Genomic DNA, 7,476 nt, shown 5'->3' on the forward strand with positions numbered 1-7,476 from the left:
TAAGTTCTAGGTCGCCCACCAGTATAATGCGGGAATACATTTAAGTTCTAGGTCGCCCACCAGTATAATGCGGGAATACATTTAAGTTCTAGGTCGCCCGCCAGTATAATGCGGGAATACTTTTAGCTCTAGAGTTTGGAATCAGTAGCCCCACCTGAAGACGGAGGGTTGCAACAGAGATCCCCAAGCAGGAAACAATAAAATCCCCAGCGCCAAGAAGCAGAAGTCTGCCAAAGCAAGCGCACATTCAAAAGGAAGAAGGAACGCGTCTCAGAAGAAGCAGTTCGGAAACATTGTAGCATTCCCAGTATAACAATGCTGATGAAGAGACATGCCACTGAAGAAACCAGTGAAAGATTTAAAGAAGAAAGCCATGTTCCCAGCGAATCAAACAAAGTGATGAAAAAAACTGGCATTCAGAAAAGGCGAAGGATCAGCATAATCTGCCAGGTTCACAAAATAAAGGCGTCAGAGGAAAGCGTTACCCGACAAGAAAGCAAGGCAACAAGAACAAGTTGGAGATAGATGAGATCTCACACTCTAGCTTAGCTTCTTGTTTTTCCTTTCAAGAATAATGTAACAAGGAGATCAGCGAGCGGTAGCATCCTATAGCAGCGTGCAACAGCGCACAACAGCAGCAAGCAATACAGTCACACGGTAGTCCCAGCTACCAAAATTTCCCGAACTACATTGACCTGATTCCTGTTCAGCCCAGGATATGTAGGAAACCTCTGAAGCAAAGGTTCGGTCAAATCTTTTTCAAAAAATGCTTCACACGGAGTATTCAGACGGGCAAAAATCGCTCGCTTTATCTTTGCGCGAAAACCCTTCGTGTCTTCGTGCAAAGAGGGGCAGCTGTAAGCACGTGATTTTTGCTTTGCGAGCAATCGCTCCAAAAGAAAATAAAAATAGTGACAAATGGTTTCGCTGTACAATTGTTCGAGTTTTCGTGACATGTGTTGTTAGTCATTTGTGGATCTGTCCATTTTTGCATTTAATCATTAACAAACAAAATACAAAATATGTATGTTAGGATGATTAAACCATAATTCGGTCAGTAAAAGAAAATTCAAAAAATATATATGTGTGCATCGTTCGTTCTAGGCTTTTAGCTAACTTACTTAAATATTTTTGTGATAATTGTGTTAAAATGTTGCATTGTTGTTTAGTTTTAATTTCGTTATTTTATTATTTGTTATTTTTATTTTTTTGTTTTAAAAGAAAAATGAAATTAGAAAACAAAAAGTGAAGGAAATCGGTTTGGGCCAAAAGAAATGAAACAAAAAAAAACAGGCCCAACCAGCACTCAGACCCAGTCCAAATCCGGCTGCCCAGGCACCTCCTGAAACGACGCCGTTTCAGGCAAATCAATCTGAGCCGTCCGTCCAGGCCAATCCAACGGCTCAGGACCCCTTTCAGCAACCCGTGTTCAAACCCACCCAATAACCAATCTGACCCAACCCCTCACTTAAACCAAACGACCCCGTTTAACTACCAAACGACCCCGTCTCACTTCTCACCCTCAGATCCAAGCCGTTGAGATCATCTGATCTAACGGCTCAGATCCGATCAACCTCCCCATATATAAACTCAGCCCTTTACCCCGCACCCCCTATCCGAACCCCACCCCTCACTCGTCTCCTTCCCCAACCTGAAACCCCCAAACCCTAGCAAGCCGCCCTAGTTTCCCTTCCACCAAAACCCGGCGGCATGAACGCCGGTGGCCACCTCCCGAACACCCTAACACCCCCTCACTCCCCTGAACACGAATCCACTAACCATGAACCTCGAATCACCTCCTGTCATCTCGAATCTGGATTTGAAGATTCGGGACAAAACTCGATCTATACCAAACCTCACCATCTTTGTATCAGACACTCCCCTGACCTTCCTCGTGACCAAACCAAGCTTGGTTTGGTCTGAATCTACCCACAACTCCTAAAAATCCAGATCTGAAAATCCAGACCTTAAAACACATGCACCTGGGGAATCTGGCCGGTCTTGACAAGGGTTTGAGGTCTAATAGACCTTAATCAAGGTGTTCTCATGTGAGAATACCCTGATTAAAGTTTGTTCGGCCTCAAGAGGTCGAAGTTGAGTCTGATTCGGGTCCGTTTTGATTTCAAACTTTTTCGGTAAGTTTCCTTTTCTCTTTGTTTGGTTCTAATTAAGTTGTCAGCATGCTTCGTTGTGTTTGTTTGTTATTTTGTTATTTTCATTCGAATTTCTTCCATCTCTGTCAAAGGCCTCTTATTTGGTCAGTTGGTTTTCTGTTTGTGTTCTAAATGTACTCTGTGACATACATGTGCGTCAATTAGATTAGTCGTCAAATGAGTTAATTCATATAGGCCCCCCAGTAATTGAACAAAAGTTGTTTGATGCCCTTTAGGTCCCTGAACGTATTGTTTATATGAGCGACTGATTATTACCTGTTATAATTAGTGTAGTCCACCTGATAAATGTCGTCGATTAGTTTCCTACGACTGAATGTTCAAATATTCTGAATGGGCCTGTATTGTGATTTGAATGTTGGGCATTACCTATGAATGTTAGTTTGTAACTACATTGTAAACAATTAAAAAAGCTAGGCTGGGGCAGTTCTGAAATCGAATAATCAAAGCCCAAAGTGCCCTGATGCTGCAATAGGCAGGGCAGTAATAATCAAGGTTAAATAGGGGTAATCTGGGGTTTGAAAAGGGCAGAAAAGGTTAGTTTAAATGAAGCTGACAAGTAGGGTACTAATTAAGATTAAACTAATACTAATGGGGAACAAGACACAAGGGTATGAGGCTTAAAATGAATAATAAAATGAGCCCATCACTCTTGATTAAACAAAACCAGGCGTGGGGAACCAATGGCTGGCATCAAGAGATGCTCAAGCATGGGTTTAACAGAGTATGGGCAGGCTGCAAGTTGCAGCACGAGGGCAGCTCAGCTGCACTGGGTCATTTGGCCTATAAATAGGTCCTTTGAGTACCTAAGAGGGGCTGGACTTTTTAGTCTTCAGAAAAAAGGAAGAATTTTGAGTCTTGAGGCTGGAATCTTTAAGTCTTAAGAAAGGTTTGTGAGTTAAAAGAAAAGACTGAAAACATAAGAGAGTTCCAGTAAGACATTGCAACCAAACACTGTCTGAAAGTGGTATAAGAGTGCATTTTGCTCAAGCTGTCTTGGCCAAGTTCTGTGTTTGCATTGACTGAACTGTTTCTGGTTGTTGAATTGGTAGTATTGCTGCATTGAATACTCTGTTGTTGCTGTTGTTTCATCATTCTTTTCTGGGTTCACTGGTTTGGTACTCGACTATTTGCTGGTTCTCTTTGGTTCTGGGAAATATTGTTGTTTGTCTGTGGACTGTGGACACCACTGGGATTGTTCATTTGTTGTCCGACTCTTTGCTGAGCTTCATCATTATTGGCTGGTTGTTTGTTGCTGTGTTGTTGCTGTGAATCTGCTGATTGCTGTTGTTTGCTGTGTGCTACTCAGCTGATCCTTTTCCTTCTTCTTCTGTTCCTCTATACCAGGTACACACCTAATACACTGTCAAATGTAGCTGGAAATTTGAGCGTGAATGCAAATGAAAAGACCTGAAGAATGTTTTTTTTCTATATACATAATTTGCTACCTTAAATATCATGTAATGTAGAAAATTTTATGCTTGTTTTGGATGCTGGGGATAGCCTTCAGGCCTAATACTGACAATGAATGGTAGTTGAATGTTAGATTGTGTATATAGGATGGCGATAAGAGCATGCCCAAGGTAATAGGTTGTATCTCAGATTTAGTGCAATGGTGCAGTATAAGCATGTAATGTATGCCCAGCATGAAAATCGTATACTGTAAATTAATTTCTTTCCTTTCCAATAAATTTCATATATAACTGTTAAAACCATTTTTAGATAAAGAACACGGTTTACAATCTCAACCCCACGAGGGTCGAGCCCGGGTCAAAACAGACCCAGCAGGCTCGCATCGAACAAGCAGCGGCCCAGGTCTGGCCAATCATGCGTGGGCTGGATTTGGGCCCATGATTATTTGTTCGGCCGACTATGCATGTAGCCTCATTTCTGATTTTTTTAAAGAATTTCTGAATGTTGTTACAAACAACTTGCAAGCATGTAATTAATTAGGACTATCTACTGTTTTCAATTAGTAGAGACAAACGCGATAAGAAACGTAGTTGTCATTGGACATCCTTTCAAAAAATAAGAATGAGATGTGCCTCGACAAACAAAAACGCATAAGATGCGGGGCCCTTGTAAAAATGTATATTATCGAAGCATTTAGTTTCCAGGACGGGTTGTTTAGCAAATCTCACAACCCTCCTAAAATAACAATACGCTAGACTCTCTAGGACGCGCCTTAATAAATATTACCTTCTTAAACTCGGGTGCACATTTATGTGACCCAAATCCAAATCTCAACGAAGTCGAAATGTGTTTCTAATCACGGGTACATTGATTGTGACGTCGTTCGAGATGCATGTCCATGACGTTGCAAATTCATTTTTAAAAAAATAAGAATGAGATGAGCCTCACCAAATAAAAATACAAATTGCGGGGCCCTCAGTAAATATTTGTTTTAAAAATTATTTGGACTTCGGGATGGACCGTTTAGTAAAATTTCACGGTCTTACCCAAAATAAATACGCTAGTCACTTTAGGCGCGTCTTTAATAATTTAATTTCCTTAAACTCGGGTGCACATTGATGTGACCCAAATCCAAATCTCAACGGAGTCAAAGTGTGTCGACGACCACGGGTACATTGATTGTAACGCGGTTCGAGATACATTTTCACAACGTTGCAATTCTTGATAAAAACAGTAAATGATAAAAGCGGTTAAAAGTTAAATTTTGCACATAAGTTCACACTTGTATAAAATCAGATAATCAAGCCAAATATAACAGTTGAGCGACCGTGCTAGAACCACGGAACTCGGGAATGCCTAACACCTTCTCCCGGGTTAACAGAATTCCTTATCCGGATTTCTGGTACGCAGACTGTAATATAGAGTCATTATTTTCCTCGATTCGGGATTAAAATTGGTGACTTGTGACACCCTAAATCTCCCAAGTGGCGACTCTGAAATAAATAAACAAATCCCGTTTCGATTGTCCTTTAATTGGAAAAAACTCCCTTGCGCCCCTCGGGTGCGGAAAAAGGAGGTGTGACAGACCGAACCTCTGCTTCAAAGGTTTCCTACATATCCTTGGCTATAAAGGAATCAGGTCAATGTAGTTCGGGAAGTTTTGGGTAACTGGGACTACCGCGGGACTGTGATGTCACTGCTGCTTCATGTTGTTTTTACTACTTGCTGACCTCCTTATTACACCTTACTTTAAAGGAAATACAGAAATTAAACTAGACTATGGTACAGGAATTATAAAAATCTTATCTAGATCATGCCCTTGCGTTTCTTGTTGTCTTGATATCTTGGTGAATCTTGGGCATTTGGCTTATTCCGTATTCCTTTTCATTGTGTCCCGTATTTTCTTTTGGGACTCTTGTTGTTTCTTGTTGGGGATTCTGTTGGACTCTTCTGCTTTATTGATTCTAAATGTGCTCCTTTCATATGAGCGAGCTTTTGATTTCATCACTTCAATTGCATTCCCTTGTTCTTCAGGTGGGTGCCTTGACTGTTTCTTTTCTTTTGTCATCCTCATTCTCCAGGTGGACGCCTGACTTCTTCTCTTCTTTGTCCTCATTCTCCAGGTGGACGCCTGACTTCTTCAATTCTCATCCTCATTCTCCAGGTGGACGCCTGATTTCTTTAATTCTTCATCCTCGTTCTCCAGGTGGACGCCTGACTTCTTTTTCTCATCCTCATTCTCCAGGTGGACGCCTGATTTCTTTAATTCTTTATCCTCGTTCTCCAGGTGGACGCCTGACTTCTTTTTCTCATCCTCATTCTTCAGGTGGACGCCTGATTTCTTTAATTCTTTATCCTCATTCTCCAGGTGGACGCCTGACTTCTTTAATTTCTCATCCTCATTCTCCAGGTGGACGCCTGACTTCTTCTTTCTCATCCTCATTCTCCAGGTGGACGCCTGACTTCTTCTTTTCTCATCCTTATTCTCCAGGTGGATGCCTGACTTCTCTTCCTTTATCATCCTTATTCTCCAGGTGGACGCCTGACCTCTTTTGATTCTTTATCCTCGTTCTCCAGGTGGACACCTGACTTCTTTTTCTCATCCTCATTCTCCAGGTGGACGCCTGACTTCTTCTTTCTCATCCTCATTCTCCAGGTGGACGCCTGATTTCTTTAATCCTTTATCCTCATTCTCCAGGTGGACGCCTGACTTCTTTAATTTCTCATCCTCATTCTCCAGGTGGACGCCTGACTTCTTCTTTCTCATCCTCATTCTCCAGGTGGACGCCTGACTTTTTCTTTTCTCATCCTTATTCTCCAGGTGGATACCTGACTTCTCTTCCTTTATCATCCTCATTCTCCAGGTGGACGCCTGACTTCTTTAATTTCTTTTACCAGGTATTTCCTAACAAAAATATTGTTTTTGCCCCTGTTTTAAATCAAAGAAAACTTCGTTAGTTTAAAGCAGGGTGGTTGGCTGTGGTATTCTTGCAGATGGTGATGTTTCTCTTCGTTTCTCTTTGTTGCCTTAGAATGGTTGAAAAGACTGTTTTGTCTTTGTAATTGATTCTCGACTATAGGATTTCCTTCAAAACCTTTTTAACTGTAATCATATGTCCCTTCTGACTTTGCTGATCCACTCTTGATTTCACCCTTCTTATACCCATATCTTTTATCTCCCACCTTTCGTGGTTGTATTTTGTAACCCTGGATATTGGTAGCACACCTTGACATTCCTTCTTGTTTGTTTGGAATAAAACTTATCTCAAAGTAAGATTATTAGTGACGAAATACGTTGATTTCGACAATTATAAAAAGAAAAATCCAATTTTGGATGACTATTTGAGAAAGAATAAAAACTTATCTGATTGGAGTTACTGGCACCAATGATCAGGGTATGCATTTCGGATTAATCAACCCAGTCTTTTAATCAATCTCCCCAAAATTTCCATAATCCAACTTCATTTTTCATTTCACAAGCTTGTAACGTCTCAAAGAGTTTTCACCGATAAACCTTCCTCATTCGTTCATTTCTCATTTCCTTTTCGCCTTGTGGTGCCTACAAAGGTTTTCACCAATAAGACTCTCTCATTTTTACTTTTTCTCTCAACTTCTGTCGCCTTATGGTGCCCATTTGGGTTTTTACCTATAAGACTCTCTCGTTTTTACTTTCTTTTCTTGTTTGTACCAGAATGTTATGAACCATCTTCATTAGCATTTTTTCTAAGATTGGTCGAAAGGTCTTTCGGTATGGGGTTCTTAGGTGAAAAGCTTAAACAATTTTGGTATGTGTTTGAAATTACAACTCTTGGAATCTTTTCTTATTCCTAATACAATTCTTGCCCCAGTTCCTTGATTGGGGTCGCTTAATGTTTCTTTTTGTGCACATTTT

This window comes from Nicotiana sylvestris, chromosome 3, assembly GCF_000393655.2.
Source record: "Nicotiana sylvestris chromosome 3, ASM39365v2, whole genome shotgun sequence".
NCBI classification, from domain to species: Eukaryota; Viridiplantae; Streptophyta; class Magnoliopsida; order Solanales; family Solanaceae; genus Nicotiana; species Nicotiana sylvestris.